This window comes from Cricetulus griseus, chromosome 4 (assembly GCF_003668045.3).
Source record: "Cricetulus griseus strain 17A/GY chromosome 4, alternate assembly CriGri-PICRH-1.0, whole genome shotgun sequence".
NCBI lineage: Eukaryota > Metazoa > Chordata > Mammalia > Rodentia > Cricetidae > Cricetulus > Cricetulus griseus.
Genome location: NC_048597.1, coordinates 166,449,000 through 166,466,259, shown reverse-complemented (window position 1 = coordinate 166,466,259; position 17,260 = coordinate 166,449,000). Strand labels below are relative to the sequence as shown.

At 44.3% G+C, this 17,260-nt stretch overlaps 1 long non-coding RNA gene across 1 annotated transcript; it reads right to left on the bottom strand.

The window, feature by feature from the left end:
• Nucleotides 1–5,402: 5,402 nt before the first annotated feature.
• On the bottom strand, nucleotides 5,403–12,163 carry LOC103160494. Its single transcript, XR_003485195.2, has 3 exons — nucleotides 11,839–12,163; nucleotides 8,030–8,137; nucleotides 5,403–7,699 (listed from the first exon to the last, which is right to left on the bottom strand). It is a non-coding gene; the product is annotated as an uncharacterized LOC103160494 (long non-coding RNA).
• Between the last annotated feature and the right edge of the window lie 5,097 nt (nucleotides 12,164–17,260).

The following is a 17,260-nucleotide window of genomic DNA, read 5'->3' as shown; positions in this document are numbered from 1 at the left end:
TCATCTCTCCAGCCCCACCCTCGGCAGCACATAGAGTCTTGTCTTCTAGGCTCAGCCAGCTCCATTTCATTGTAGCTGTCGTTCCTGGTGGCCATCACATGGTACCAACATCTCCAAAACTGGAGTCCTTTTCCTGCATTTTCTTCAGGAACTCCAGCCCTGCCACAATGCCAAGCCCCCAGCCGCTCTCTATGGCTCCTTCCTGCCTTCAAAACCGATACCACTACGATATGCAGTTGTTTGTTTGCGATGTCTTTGCTGTCCTGAGGATCAAACTCAAGCCCTCACATGTGCTTATCATTGCTTTGCTGCTGGGCTTGACCCAACACATTCAGGGTCCTAGGATCCAAGCCCAGAATTGGAAATAGAAAGATCTTTTGTACCTTTGATCTAGTTTCCCACACTGGTGACACTTGCAAAATTTTAAGATATGGGGCTAGAGACTCAGTGGTAAATAAAGGGGGAAGGAAAAAAGCAAACATAGCCAGGCATGGTGCTACAAGGCTTTAATGTCAGCACTCAGGAGGCAGAGGCAGGCAGATCTTGGAATTAGAAGCCAGCTGGTCTATATCATGAGACCAGGGCAGAGGGGGGTTGAGGGGATTGGGCTGGAGAGATGGCTCAGCACTTAAGAGCACTTGCTGCTCTTGCAGAGGACCCAAGTTCAGTTCCCAGCACCCACATGGTGGCTCACAACCATCTGTGACTAGTTCTAGAAGATCCAAAGCTCTTTTCTGACTACTGTGGGCGTTAGGCATGCATATGGTATACATATGTACATGAGGCAAAATATTCATACACATTATATATAAAAAAGAATTCTATGTCAGTCTGGGCTATACAAGACTTTGTCTCAAAAAAGAAAGAGGAAAAAACAAGGAGCAGGAATTTTAAAGTTATCCTTAATAAATTCAGAGCCAGCTGGATGACAGGAGAACCTGTCTCAAAGTATCAACACTCGGTTTTGACACTGATAACCATCAGTGGTTTTTACCTCAGTGTTTCTTTGTTAGAATCCCAAGATTATTTTGAAGGAGAACATAAAATTGTCAGAGCATGCTAATATGGTAGGTCATTGTGTTTGTTGTATATCTACATCTACAAAAATACCAGGCTTAATACTAGGTAAAACTTCACTTTTGCAGGGAAAAGAAACTTAGTCTGTCTTTGTGTATACCTGATTCTTTTCCAGAATTTACTCTTTGTTGTACAATGTTGATTCAGAATGTGCACTCCTTTTGCTACCTGGGAGGCAAAGGCAAGGATTTTGTGAACTTAAAACACAGCAAGGCCCTGTCCCTTTAAAAAATTAAATTAAAATTTAAAAAACAAAACAAAAACGATACCACCTGGGTGACTCTTCACACTTGATCTAAGCCAAAAGGCCGAAAAGTGATGCACCTGGGTGACTCTTACATTACAAAGTTCGGCTGCCAGCATGAGGTATATACTTGCATATGAACATATGGAGGCATAGCTTTAATACCTTATTAATCAAGCATTGTTTTTAAATCCCATCTTTCATAAACTAGTTTTTAATGACTGTTTTCAGGACAAGAATTATACAAAAATCCATCCTAATTCAAAATATCTTAAAGACCCGTTGTTGCCTCCTTTCTTGGTTTATACAATGTGGTCACCTTTAATCAAGATGGCGATGAAGTCATATGGCAGCCACTCTCTCCAGTGTTAACAAAGATTGCTGCCAGTCACATGGCCAGTTCCATACAGATTTTACAGATTTTTAACCATACCAAATATACTTACAAATCTTGAAGTGCAGAAATTTCACATAATAGTCTTAATAATCTTGGGATAAGGTTTATATATTAGCAAATGTTTTAGGCAGTTAAATGAAACCAATAGTCTATTTTTTTAGCTGTTTCAATTTGCTCTCTTATTCCTTCCATGAAGTCAGGTGGCTTGCCTGACACAGGGCAGATTTTAGAAGAAACTTTTAAATAAGCATGCTTGGGTCTAGAAAAGGGAGAGCCATAAACCAGTTTCAGAGCCAGCTTTCCAGCAAAACAAAACAGCATAAAACAACTTTAATATTATCCATATTCAAAAGACATTTGAGTCCCTGCTAAGCTGAATCCAGAGACCAGAAAGCTTGGAGATAAATCTGAGCCCTGGCTATCAAAGCAACCACAGTAAGCATCCTAAGTGCAGGTGGCTGGTGGCTGGCATTGGTAGAGATAGCAAAAACAAAACCAGTAAATACAGAACCCAGAAAGCTCACGTACTCAAAGAACAGTCAGAAACAAAATATGCAGTGGCCACCATCATTTGTATATTCAACTGAGCCTGACCTAATTCCATCTAGGGTTCCATGTTGCAACAAAACTTACAGACACACTGGAAAACAGACCTATCCACACACACAGACACAAAGCAGACAGACAAATCTTTATGACATTTAACTGGGCCTGACTGATTTTAGTCTCAGCTCTTAGTATCCAAACAACCAGAACCAGGTGGGTGTGCGATGTTTCACACTCCCTGGGATGGGAGAGTATTGTGTCCCATTGAACCCCTCCACACCCCACATCATGATCCCAGCAGACCAGATGTCAAGGAATATTGCTACAACTTAGAAGGAGAGGCTTCCGTAGATGCTTGCTGCTTTTTTCAGCCCGGCAGTTCATTCTGACAGTCCACAAAACTGAAGGCATACCTCAGAGTCTTGGATTGTCTCAGGGTGCTCATCTCCCGAGGCAGCCCTTAAGGTGTGCACCTCCAGAAGCGGTCCTTCAGCCCCAGAGTCCTGGCAAGATGGTCCAGTTTTAGAATTTGGGTGGGTGGTTTGATCTCTCTGGGGCCTCCAGAAATGTTAATCCAACTGGGCATGAATAAGATCACTACAGGTGAGAATAAGACCACTGCCACAAGTTTTGAGCCAAATTTGAAGCAAGCTTTATCGAATAAAGTCCAGGACAACTGACACTAGTCAGGTCCATATCTGGGATTCCTAATTCATGGCACCAAAATCCCACAAGGTTATGTACTTTCTGCCTTCGTCCAACCAGGGGTAAGCATACACCTGATGTACTTCCTGTCTGTGTACCTCCCACCTATATGTGATCTAGTATATCCTGTGCAGCTGAGGCAACCAAACTTGTTTACAGAAGCAAAAACACATGGCTTGTTATCTTACATGAGCAACAGCCCCCAACATTCTAGTTATCTGTCCTTGGGCAAGAGGTCTTACAGGTTAGAGGCCGATTTTTGTTTGTTTGTTTTTTGCTTTGTTTTGTTTTTTAGATCTCTCATGTTATGCCCAAGTCTCAAAGATCCCCAAAGACCAACAGGGAGACAGGCCCACTGAACTGTGTGCCAATTACTCTCATTGGTGGTTGCTAAGAGGGAACGTTCTGTGGTTTCTATGACTTTGTCTTGTTACTTGCAGGTGTCTTGTTGTACACAGATACCAATAGTTTTCAGAACTGAATATCCTGGAGACTACAGGGGAGGTTTTTGGTCTCTCCTGGAATTTCTTTGTGTTCAGTTTTGGCTTTAGGCTCCAGGAGGCTAGAGGAAGGCTTTCGTCTGGAATTTCTTTGTGACATGTGCTGAGTCAGAAGAGGCCTACATGTCTTTTCTGTAGCCTGTCATGGCTGCTAAAGCAGGGGGCTGGGTGAGGGCTGGTCCCTTCACTTAAGCACAGTAATTTAAACTTAAAACATAATTTTAGTTAGTACAGGGTCCCTCTGCAGTGTCCTCTAGGCCTGTTAATATCAAACTAGATACCGAACAACCAGAGCCCTTTATCTGTCCCTCTTCCCAGTGTGGCTAAATGGAATCAATCTACTTTTGTAAACATTCCAGTAAGAATGAAGATATTCTAAAGAGACACTTATGCCCCTCTGTTTGGTTATGACTGTTGAAACAATGGGACCCAAGAAATTAAATTTTTGTCAGGAATCTCATGCTTAGAGAAAGAAAAAGCTGAAGTTTGCTGTCAGCCAGAGGCGAGCCTGTCTCCTAAAAAGACATTTCACACAGTTCTGACTTTTCATAGTCCTGACAACTTGCTGGAAAGACTATGGCCTAGACAATGATGACAGGAGGGACCACATTTTAACCAGCACTGTTTAGTTATGCACAATTTTTTGTTTTTTGTTTTTGTTTTTTTCATTTCTTGACTTTTCAATACAGGGTTTCTCTATAGCTTTGGAGGCTGTCCTGGAACTAGCTCTTGTAGACCAGGCTGACCTCAAACTCACAGAGATCTGTCTGCCTCTGCCTCCCAAGTGCTGAGATTACAGGCATGCACCACCACCACCTGGCTGAGTTATGCCCTCAATTTAAACCTAAACCTCATGTGAGGACCTCAGAACTTGAGAAGGTATATGAAATATCAAATATGAGTCTTTACTACCAAATACTATAAAACTTGTGTTTAGGGCAAGGACTTAGAATCTTATTATCTCTCTCACTTTTAAGACTTTTGTGTAAATGTTTTAATCCCCCCACTCAGTAGAACTTCTGCTTACACAAAGGCCCAGTGTTCTGGTCTAGGAATTTGATGGAACAGTGGCCCCTTTCCCCTAGGAGCAGTAACCTCTCTCCCCTTCCTCCTTTATTTCCCTCGCACCAAATATTTTCAGACTAGCCAATTGAATAAGATTGTGAGGTCAGACCCCAGCCAATGGGGAAAACACAGCCAGCACCTGAATTACAATAAAAGCCAAAGGTACTTCCTGCCTCTCTCTTGCAAAGCACACTCTTTTGATCAATATTTCGTGACTCTTGTGAAATTCTGAACATTCCTGATGCTTGACGCTATCACATCTAATGCTTTGCACAGGTTATGAATTAGCCAATTGGGCCAGATTGTGAGGTCCAGGCCCCACCAAAGAGATGAGACATAGTCACCACCATGCTAGAATAAATACTAAGTGAACTTTCTGCCCCAGTGTGCTTGCTTTTTATTACTTTGGACAGCCGCACACCCTCCTGCACAGGAATAAATTGTCTTGCCAAGTCACTGTTGCTTTATTCACAGGTTTGTACAACACAGGAAGTATTCTTTTCTGGCACTTGTGGACTTGAAAATATCTTGAGTTTTAAAAGTCCACCTGGCAGAGTCAGTCATGGTAGGTCATACGTGTAATCCCCACACTTGGGAGGCCGCTTTAATAAACTCAGGTATGAGCCAAGCATGGTGCTGCATGCTTGCTGTCTCAGCACTTGGGAGACAGAGGCTGGAGGATCAGGAGCACGAGGCCAACCCTGGCTGCATAATGAGTTTGAGGTCAGTTTGGGCAACAAAAGGGCATGTCTCAATCTAAAACAAAATAAAATTCAGCTGATAGACACATGATTCTTGTGAAGTGGTAATCTTCACATTTTGGATTGAATTATTCCATTTATCATCTACAATTGCCATGAGCATCCGGTGCCTTTCCATAATGTCAGAATTTATTGAATAATAACAAATCCACAAAGTACAAAGGTGTTGTTGGCAGCAATTTGCCTGGTAGTGCCTCTTTCTTTGATAATGAACAAAGCAAACACATAGTTGTTTTTTTTTATTACAACCTTAATTACTAATATTAACCCTCGGATATCTTACACGTCACACAGTAAATATCTCTGTATGGCTCCCTATATGTGCACGGGTAGGTTATCAAATATCCATGAAGTGTTAAAGAGGCTGTGGCAGAATTCAAGTCCTTTCAAGTTCTAGAAGCTGAAAAGCTGATGCAAAAAGAATTCTCAGCTGGATGTCAGGTCCGCCATTGTGCAGCCACAGGGTTCAGCTGCAGAAGCAAGGTAAAGTGAAGTCTGCAGAGGTAGGGGACAGGGCTGATCCAGGCAAACAAACAAACGATGGCCAGATAGCAGGTCCAGAGGGGCCAACAGGCGGCTAGATGGAGGGTAATTTGATAGGCTGTGTCAACAGTGGAGACTGAGCCAAACTGAAGCCCCTGGGATGGTCAAGAATTCTCTGCTTGTCAGTCTCCTTACACACACACCAGGTGTCAGATGGGGGCTATCAGCACCCCAGTGCTAGGTGTCCCATCCTCTGTGAGATACAAGTGAAGCAGTTGTCCCTTCCTCCAGTCTGCTATGTCAGATTGTTTTTTTTTGGCCTGGTTTTCCTGAGGTGATTTTAGTACGTCCATGAGCTCCTTCAGCCCCAGTTTACTTGGGAGGTACCTATTCTACTTTTAGGAACATGTCAATAGTTTGTACCTTGTGAGTAGTGACAGACAAATGATGTTGTTACATATTCATCATGGTGCAGATTCATCCTCCATTCTCAAAATGGAAGAGAAACCTCCTCATAAAATGCAGTCTCTCAGGGCAAGGCCCAGTCTGAAGACTCATCATTTTACATAGTATGGGGTACTTTAGGGCAGCATGATCTAAACAACGTTCTAGAACCACTGAAGCCCTTAAGGGTCTCCTAAGTAAACAAGCCTAGTGTATGTGATAATAAACACAATAGCAAATACCAGTTAAAGCTCATTTAATACTTTACACACATTATCTCATTTGAAGTCTTGCTTTTAAAAGGAACCATACCCAGTTAGGACACGGTTAGCTGCAAAAACAAAACAAACAACAACAAAAAGATGCAATTGTGGCACTGGAGAGAAGGCCCACTGACTAAGAGCACTTGATATTCTTGTAGAAGGCCTGGGTTCAGTTCCCAGTGTCCACAACTATCTGCAACTCCAGTTCCAGTGGTCTCGATTCTCTTAGGGCTTTTCTATAGGTTTCTACAAGCCGCTAGAGCCACTCTTAATTTACCTCTTCAGGAGTCACAGTGTGGGCTGCTATTAGGCACAATGGCCTCTGGGGGGCAGCAGCATGGAGCATTTGCCTTTGGAGAGCGACAGGCGGCAGGTATTGTGTCTAGCCTTGAAATCAGTGTTTAATGAAATATTTGGGGGAATAATACTAGCATAAAGTTCTCAGCTGTACCTTCTAGATTTGCAAGAAATTATAATAGTCCTTTCAAAGATGCTGCTCCAGACCCAGCATGGTGATGCATGTGTTTGTAATCCTAGAATTTGAGAGGTGGAGGCAGATCTGAGAAACGTGACCCTGTCTCAAAGCCCCAAATACAAAAATACAAACAACAACAAAATAACAAAGCAGCCATATAACAAATGAGCTTCCCTTGCTCAAAACCAGTGAGATAGTGTTATGTGACAAAACTTTTCCTGAGGAGACAAAACGCTTGTCCACTCACCCCAGACAGGGAGACTATGAGAGATCAAAGTACAGGTACTACCAAAGTCCAACTTGGTGAATTAATAAGTTTTCCTGGAGTCACTTATGGGTGAGGGGTTACTTACGGGAGTAGAAATGACTCAAAGACAGGTGTATCACCAAAGTCCACCCCAGCATGGGTGACAGCTCACAAAAGCTGGGGATGTGGAGCACACTGCAGGCAGCTCAGTGTGTTGGAGGGCATCCTTTTCACTCTCAGTTGGTATTAAACCTCTTCTAGGCAGCTCAGCTGGTCTGCTTGTGGAGTCTTCTTTTCAATTTGGCTAATCTGGTGGTTTTCTTTGCAGCTCTGCTAGTCTGAGAGGAACTCTCAGCTTTTATTGCTTACTCAATAAAGAGGGCAGGATAGCGAATCTGGTCAGTTTCAAGGACTTCCTGAAGCCATTTGAGTTGTTTATCTTTCTGTTTAGGCGCTTCCCTTCTGGATGGAATGTTTCAGTCCCGAAGGAAACTGTTACACAACAGATGGCTCAGTGGGTAAAGTGCCTATTGATGACCTGAGCTCAATCCCTACAATCCATATGGTAGGAGAGACCCAACTCCTAACCTCCACATGTGCACCACGGCACCTGCACAGGCTTGTACACACACACACACACACACACACACACACACACACACACACACAGGTAAATAATTAAGGTAATAAGTTTACATGTCAGAGGGGTCACACTTAGTGGAAGCCCCAGCTTTGGGAAGTCTGTTCATTGAAAATCAATGAGATTAAAATCTGACTCTCCCTGGTACCCTGAGCCTATCTGCTAAAACTAACAAGACATACCATCCTAGGCTAGCACAGTGATGCTTTCCTCTAGTCCCAGAAGTTTGGAAGAGGAGGAAGAAAGATTCCTGTAGCCTGGAAGCATCCAATCTGGGCAACACAGAGAGACTGCAACCTAAAAAAAAAAAAAAAGAGCCACCATTAGTTTTGTCCGGAATGAAAGCAGCCTCCTAACTAGTCTCTATACAGTTCACAGATGGATCCTGCTAGGGTGCAAGCCAGTGCCAGTCCTCTGCTTAGAATGCCACAGAGACTGTGTTACTCAGTTAACAGCCATGTTCCTCCCCAGGTCCTCCTTGCTCCAGACCAGCCTTACTCTGCTCTTTGCAGCTCCTTGAACAATAAGCACAATCTGTTCTCTAGGTCTTTGCACATGTGGTGGTCTGCCTGGAACATTCCTCCCCAAACACAAGGGCTTCCTCCTTCACTCAGACTGGATTTGTGCTCCAATTTGCCCTGCCCAGGGACAGCTTCTCTGAATACTTAGCATATATGGCACAGCCCAGCTCTCCTGCACATTTCAGCTTCCTTCTTCCTGACATCACTTACCATGATCGAGTACAGCACACATCTGACTCACCTGTCTGATGTCTATTTACTGTTGCAATGTGGGCTGTAAGGGGGAGGGCTTGGTTGCATTGTTCACTGCAGTATCCCCGGTATTGAGAGTAAGCGTGTTTGATTTGGGTCAAGTTCCCCAAAGGCATGCTCAAAAAGAGATTTAACTTGTCTCTTTGCATCACTGGCAAGGAAACCCCTGTTCATTCTGGTAGCATTGCCCTTGGTGGCTGTAAAGTGACCACTTAACGGTCTGCAGTGAAAGTCTTTCCCTGGGTGTGGCCATGACTATGATGCTGGCAGCAGTGATGATGGAAATTGTTTAGGTAGAGCAACAGTAGAAGCCAGAGAGCAGCAGATCCTCAAATCCCCAAGGCAGAGAGCTCTGTGTCTCTGGGGATGACATCTCATCCTGGGGCCAGATGCCACATAACCTCCTGATTTTTTTGTTTACTTTTACAACCTAGAGTGTCTTTGTGCATCGCTAAAGCAAGAAGCATTGTATTTGAGAATGTGATGACAGTCCTGATGTGCAGAGAGAACTCTAGGAAATTTCCTACCACATTTCATAGAAGGAACTGAAATTTACTTCCCCAATCCCAAGGCTTAGAGCATTCTAGACTGTTCCTTGTCTCTTGACTGGCACTCCCTCTGCACTCCACTGCCCAGCTAGTTTCTGGAGACACCAACTGTAATTCCAGTCACTTTACTGCCCCAAATGTCTAGTCTGTGCACACGAGGCTGAAGCCCCAACTCTCTTGCCTGATATTTGAGCTTCCTGGCACTTTGGGCTACTTATTTCCATCCTGTTGGCTTCTCAACTCCCCAGGCCTTTTGTGTCATCTAACTTAGTCATCCAACAGGTTCTGAGCTCCCAGAGTCAATGACAGATGGCCACTCCCACTTCCTCCTGCTATACAAACCTGCCCATCTATTACCCAGTACCCTGCTTGCCCCGAAGTCTTCCATGTTTTGCACATCCCCATAGCACTCTCTCTCTCAGCGCACAGATTATGTCATTCTTTGCCTCTTCCTGTCACCAGCCCTGGCAGACCCAGGGAAAGCCTGAGCGGGGAAGCCGGGTTGGGCTTTAAGGCCCCTCAGCAGCACTGCTTCACACCAGCTGCATCTCTGGAGCCTCTGACCTGTCGGCACTCTAGCCTACTCATTCCATCTGTTCTTTGTGTCATGGTTGACACCCTGCCCTTGGTTTTGCCTCTGAGTCCCTCTCCTTTTAGCAGAGTTCAGTTTTTTATAGTGAGCATTGGCTTGGAACACTGTCTGCCTGTGCACGGAAACATTTTTATTTCCCCCTCCTTCCTTTTTTTTTTTTTTCTGTGTAACAATAACTCTTTCTGCCAGCTGCCTGAGTTCCACTGCCACGTTATAGCCCCCAAATAACACACAGAGATTAATATTAGTTACAATGCTGCTTGCCAATGACTAGGATTTCTTATTTGCTAGCTCTGTCTTAAGTGTCAACCATAACCATTAATCTATATATTTTATAAAGACTTATCAAGGATGCCAGCGGCATGCGTCCTCTCTTCTTGGGATCACATGGTGACTCTCCTCTTTACTACATTTCCCAGAATCCTCCTCGACTCCTAGCCCTTCCTATCTTGCTTCCATATTAGCCAACAGTGCTTTATTTATCAACCAATAAGACAAACATATATACAGAAGGACTTCCCCCATCAGTTTTGTGTAGCCCTGGCTGTCCCCACAACTTGATCAGGCTGGCCTTGAACTCAGAGATCTGCCAACCTCTGTCTCCTGAGTGCTAGGATTAAAGGTATGTACCACCACTGCCCAGCTATTTTCTATTTTTTATACATTGCAAACCTAAGTCCAACTGTCTAGAGCAGTTACAGCTTCATGGTCTGCATTTTCTTTTTCTTTAGATGGTTAGTGATTAGGTAATATGATTAAGTCAATAACTTAGAAGCTGCTTGTATTAGGGTTCTCTAAAGGAACAGAACTTATAGAACAAATAAGTATATATGTATGTATGTATGTATGTACATATGTATGTATGTATGTATGTATGTATCTATCTATCTATCTATCTATCTAAAGGGCTTTATTAGAATAGAATGACTTACAGGCTGTGACCCAGCTAGTCTAACAATGGCTGTCTATCAACCGAAGGCTCAAGAATCCAGTAGTTGCCCAGCCCACAAGGCTGGATATCTCAGTTGGTCTTCAGTATATGCTGGAATCACCAAGAATTAGGCTCTAATGCCAGTGACAGAATTGACCTGCCAATGAGAGTGATGGCAAGCAGGCAAAGAGAGAGAATTTCCTTCTTTCATGTCTTTTATATGGGCTGCCAGCCGAAGGTAGTGTCTAGAGTAAATCAAATAATTTAATTTAGCAAAAAACATGCCTCACAGATTTTCCCAGCCACTTTTTAAAAAGCTAATTCCAGATATAGTCAACTTGATAACCAAGAATAGCCATTATATCACTTTTGCTAAAAAGCATAGACTCCTCATCTGAGTCCACAAGGTAAATGAAAGCCTGACATCTGTCCCTATTCTATACCTGTTGACTTTACATTCACTCAAACCTCTGTTTGATTGGTCTACCAAACCTACCTCCAACACCCTCCAGGTTGAAGATACAGAGACAAGTTGTTGACCTAAATCTGCATTCACTTTGGGTTCCAGGAAGAACAGAAGTCTCAGGTGAGAGCACTTATCCATGGGGGTGAGGCCAGACACCGGAGCAGAAACAACATCCCTACCAGCCAGGTTGTCCCTTTAATCAGCAAGGACCTCTGCAGACCTCTTGAAGACCCAAAGCTGACAATGATCAACAGCACACGTAGCCCAGGACTGATTATGTAAAAATCTCTTCTTGCCCCAACTCTTTCTCTACTAAAAAGCAATGCTCATGCCAGTCCCCTGAAGGTAGATCTGGGGGAACTATACCTCTTTGTCTATTCCTCTTACCAATGAGGCATAATCAATCAATCAATCAATCAATCAATCAATCAATCAATCAATCTGTGTGTGTGTGTGTGTGTGTGTGTGTGTGTGTGTGTGTGTGTGTGTGTGCGCGCGCGTGCGTCTGTCTGTCTCTTTTCTACATTACCAGTGCCTTTAAATGGCATATTAGGGGCTGCTGGTGGAGCCTGGCTAGGGGTTGTCAGAGCTCCGGTTTTTGCCCTGAAAGTTCCAATAACACCAGTATTACACATTCATTTCTGTTACAGTCGACTAGAGGAGATTCAGATGAGCACATACCAGTAGCTCTGACGAACACAGGTTCTGCTAACTAGATGCTCACCACCTCAAGATGGGACCTACTCCAGTGGATGGCAGTTAATGTAGAAGTTTTCTTTCACTTGGACCTGAAGCTGTGTTCATCTGGTTCTCACCGGTTTCAGTTTCACTTTCTGGAACCAAACTGAGTAAGTCCAGTACTGCTCCCATCTAAACACACTTCCGAGATCTGAGAATGATGTTTGACTGAAAGACCCCTGCCCTTAGCTTTTTCTTTTAAGTTTGCCTCCACCTCCGGTCGGCAGCTGGCGGGGCGCGCGCGCGAATACATCCTCCCCTCCCCTGCACTCCCCGACCCTTGATCCCCACAGCTGCCGGCTCCCACTTCCCGCCGCCACGCAAGGCCGGCCCCCGCCGGATCGCTCCATCCTAAGGTCAGCCATCTGGATGCGGCAGAAGATAAAGGCCGTTTCGCCTGACTACTACTGTGCCTTTTTCCCTTATAAAAGGACCCCCCTTCCGGGGCTCGGGGCTTGGCCTAACAGAAGCTAAGCCCCCGGGTACGTGCGCCACCAATAAAGCCTCTTGCTTTTTGCATCCAAAGTTCGTGGTTTCGCTGATTCCTGGGTGCGGGTCTCCTTCTACGAAAGTACCTCTTCGCGGGTCTTTCATGACTGTTACTAAAACTCTGCCTAGCAGCTCCAAGAACTATGGCTTTCAACTGAAAAATCCGTGAGGACAGACGGCCAAACATTCACACACAAGTGAGAGAGCCAGGGTTAAAGAGATGTTGTGGCATCTGGTCATTATCTTTTATTGAAAGAAGAAAACAAGGGCCTGGAGATGTGGCTGCATGGTTAAGAACAGATACTGTTCTTGCTGAGGACCTACGTTCAGTTCAAGCGCCTAAGCTCGGTGGCTCACAAGCCCTCTTTGGCCTCTGCGGGAATCTGGGCACAAGTGGTACATACATGCATTCAGGCGTGCATGCACGCGTGCGCGCGCGCACACACACACACACACACACCTTAAAATACAATAAAAAAGGTGCAAGCCTTTAATCCCCGCATAGAAAGCTGAGATACGTCTCTGTGAGTCTTGGGTTAACAAGAAAGAAAAAGAGAGAGGGAGGGAGGGAGGGAGGGAGGGAGGAAGGAAGGAAGGAAGGAAGGAAGGAAGGAAGGAAGGAAGGAAGGAAGGGAGATATATTCAAGGAGTCTTGACAAAGGCAAAAACCACAGCTAATCTACAATTCCTAGACAACTGAGAGGCTGTAAAATCAATTAATTCAAAACGTCTTCCATACAGGGCGTTAAATTGGTCACCAGAGGCAGTCTAGATATAATGGCATCTTTGGTTACAACCTGCTAAGAGTTTGCCTTTAAAGAGCTCTTTCCTCTCCTCATGAGAAGGCTCCCAGCACCTCAACACCACATTTTTAATTAATGCGCAGGGTCTCAGCGAGCTAGGCAGGTGGCCAGTTGCATTATCCCACTTTTAAAAGAGGCCAAGTGACTTTTCATATCACGGCAATTAAAACCTTCTGAGACTGCTATTTGTAAGTTCATGCCTTCTTAAAAGCTTTTCAGGGGTTTCAAGAACCCAATTCATTTACTGACTGGTTTGACACTCTCAGTAAGAAGAGTAAAAATTCAACAGATGAGGCAGTTTTGTCCTCATTGTGGTTATTTTTGAGGGTAGAATAATTTGATTAAAAAGTTAATTTACTCCCAGAAACAGGATTTATTTATTCACATACTTGTTGGCTTCCTATTGTGGCTGAGTATTATGACCTATATAACGAGGTGAGGGCTAGAGGAAGATAGGGCCATTTCTGGCACGGGTGATGTTGGAAGCATCTCGTATAGCCTGGCAGAAGACAGAAAGACAAGAAGGTGTCCTTTTCCTGTGTGGGGCATCCTGCTGGGTTCCCTGTTCTTTCTGTCCTGCCTCTTGCTCTGTCCCTAGCTTTTCTCCAGATGCTGGCACAACCCCCACCCTCACCTCTCCACATCTTGTTACTTTTTGTGAGCTTATGATTATTTCAAAACAAACCTTTGAAAAGTGCATTGTTATTTGTGCAACTGGTAAGGCAATGTCCGAATCATCACCCCTATACTGTATGGGGTTGGAAAGTTCCAGAGGCAGGAAGAAAAGGGGGAGAACACCAGAGGTTGAAGCTGAGCCTAAGCACCCTGCAGAGCTGGGAGCAGGTAGGGATGTGAGGGAGAAGTCTGGGGAAGGATCTACTGAACTCAGTGTAATAGGCATTTGGAGGGCAGACAAGGCAGGAGGGAAAGGGAGGATTGGAAGAAAGGCACAGTAAGTGAAGACACGAGAAATGGTCTCCTGTCTTGGGCCCCCTGTTGACATGTCTGTGTTTACATGTGGTATGATATATGGTGTTTTGGCCCCAACTGAAAGGTGCTGGGGGAGAGGCAAAATGACAATGACAGAGTCTGATGGGGCCTGAATTCTAGTTCATAGACAGGGCTTCTAAAACAGCCCTCAAGCAATCAAAGGGCTGCTTTGCACAAGGCAGGGCTGTTGAGACCAGACTACGCCCTATTCTAAGCTACTCTAATTGTTTTTCCAGGCTGTGCCTTGCCCTAGGAGACTCCATTTTACAGTCAGCTTTTGGCTCCACTTGGAGGAAAAGAATGACTGTAGCCTTGGGGTGAACCCAGAAACTGCACTATCCATGGAGAACATATACTTACTCTGGTGAATAGAAAAGGAGCCACCCTAAAAATGCACTGGGGTGATTGAAACGATAGGGGCACATGGTTATATTAAGATCATATCAGAGGACCCAGGCCTGGCCATGGAAAGAATGAACTCACTCATTTGGATCCCACAGAGTGACAGACACTTAACATGCCAACCAATCATCGGTGTGTGCGTCAAGGATCCTAACCCCAACCATCCTTGGAGCTTTGATTTCCCTACTGTTGATGTGGCCCCCTGACTCTCGTCCAGTCCATCTGTTCACCTGTCTGGATCTGCACCCCTGTCTCTCGCTCCAGACCCATTTCCTGCTCTCTGACCCCAGCAGCTCCCTCCAGGCACTGGTTTTGCCTGTTGTCTTATCAATACAGATTATCAACTCCTCAAACCTCCTGGACCCTGCTACATCTTTAACTTGTGTTCATTCTATATAATGCATACAGATATTGTTACTGTGTGCTGTGTGGTATGACTTAAAGCATTAATTAAGGCTTGAATGAAGAAAAATGGAGAGATGGCTTAGTGGTTCAGAGTACTAGCTGAGAATCCTGGGTTCAGTTCCCAGCACCCACGTGGTGGCTCACAACCATCTGTAACTCTAGTTTCAGGAGATCTGATGTCCTCTTCTGGCCTTTCCAGGCACCAGGCACACATGTAGTATATATACATACACACATGTAGGCAAACACTCATACACAAAAGTCAAAATAAATACATCTTTTGAAAAACTGGAATAAAATAATCATTTGTCTCAGCCATGTTACCAAGATAAGAGAGATTATATGAAAAATGGATGCTATTGAAACTGATAAGCCTTGTGAATTTATTATTAATCAATAAGTTCTGGCATTGTGGAAAGACACAGATGTGCTCCTCTCTGTTCCAGGCATAGTGTGTGCTCACAACGGGCCTTTTGGATAAGGGCATTGATGTTCTCCTTGAAGGCTCTGCTGTGTGGTCTGACCACTCCCCCTGCTATGTGAAATGGTGACATGTATCTGTAAAAATAATTTGCCAAGGGAATAATAATGCAGAACTTGTTGAAAGACACAGCAAAGAGGCAGTTGGTGAGTTTCCAGAAAGGGGGGTCACTCAGTTAAGAGAGATGGGAGCTCTCTTTGTAAGACTTGAGGAAGGTAGTTGTTTTTATCTCACTGACCATTTGTTCTGACCTCACATTTGGGTAGAGAGACAATCAGCTTCCTGTTGTTTTAAGTAGTAACAAGAAGAGCTGATGCCAATATCCCCGAAATCCTTCCATAAAATAGCCCGGAAAGGAACAACACCAAACTCATTCTACAAAGCCAATATTATCCTAACACTGCAACCAGGTCAGGTCCAAACAAATAAACAAACAAAAAACTACAGACCAATTCCCTGAGGATGAGAGATTATTATTTTTTCAACAAAATACTTACAAAATAAATTCAAGAACCCATGGAGAGGATCATGCACCGTGATCAGCTTAGTTTCAACCCGGGGAGGCCAAGTTGGTTCGATGTAACACAAAAGTGTAACAGAACACTTAAATAGAGTTGAGGACACAAACCAAATGATCATATCTATAGACAAAGGAAAGATTTTTTGACAAAGTTTTACATCTCTTCCTCATCAAAGCCCTGAAGAAACTAGAAATTAGAGTTTGTAGGGCTTTGGCCCCAGAAATGTAGTTGGATGAAAACTGTTTAGCATCTTATATTATGATTAGCCAGGGATCCCTGGGATTTGCAACCATCCATCCCTCTGGAGAGTCTGTGAAGCCCTTATACATAAGTACAAATAATTTTTATTACATGAATGACTGTTTGCATGTGTATCTGTGTACCACATGCATACAGTGCCTTCAGAGGCCAGAAAATGGCATCAGATCCCCTGACTGCAGTCACTGATACTTGTGAGCCACCAAATGGGTACTGTAGTGGGAACCAAACCTGGGTCTTCTGGAAGAACAGTCAATGTTCTTAATCACTGAGCTGTCTCTTCAGCTGAAGCTCCAGTCTAACATCTGCTAAGTTTCCTGAGAGACAGACTGGATGTGGGAGAGTGGGATGAGGAACTAAGGCAGCCAAGAGCAGGAGCAGTGTGGCTTGCTTAGCCTATCGTCCTCCATGGTTGTTCCCCTGAGAAATACTGGGGTGGTCTTTTTGATGGGCCTTGAAATATATAATGGCTACCTTGGTTGGAAGCCAGATAGCTTCTGGTAGGACCCAAATCTCAGGGTCACGTTTGTTTTATTTTTTATTTTTTTTTGTTTTGAGGCAGAGTTTCACTATGTAGTTCTAGCTGTCCTAGAACTCACTGTGTAGATCAAGCTGGCCTTGAACACAGAGCACCACCTGCCTCTGCCTCCCAAGTGCTGGGATTAAATGTGGGTGCCACTCACTATGTCTGGCTCAGGGTTGTGTTTCATTAGGGGTATTATCACAGTGAGGAGCCCCTTCCCACCTGCATGGACATTGGTCCCAAGGAAAGCATAGGCTGCACGTGTACACATGGTAAGTCTCATCCCTACCCCTAAGCTGCAGATCCCTGGTGTTGGTCATTAGTTTGACTTTTGGAGCCGAAATGGAATTCACTGGGTGAGACCTGCATTGTATGATCTCTGTAAGACTAATTATTGCACACCCCTACCACAAATATCCTAACACCATAAGACTGCTACCATCTGCAAACCAGGTAGCCTCAGGTTGGGGACTGTGGTGAATCTGCTAAATTT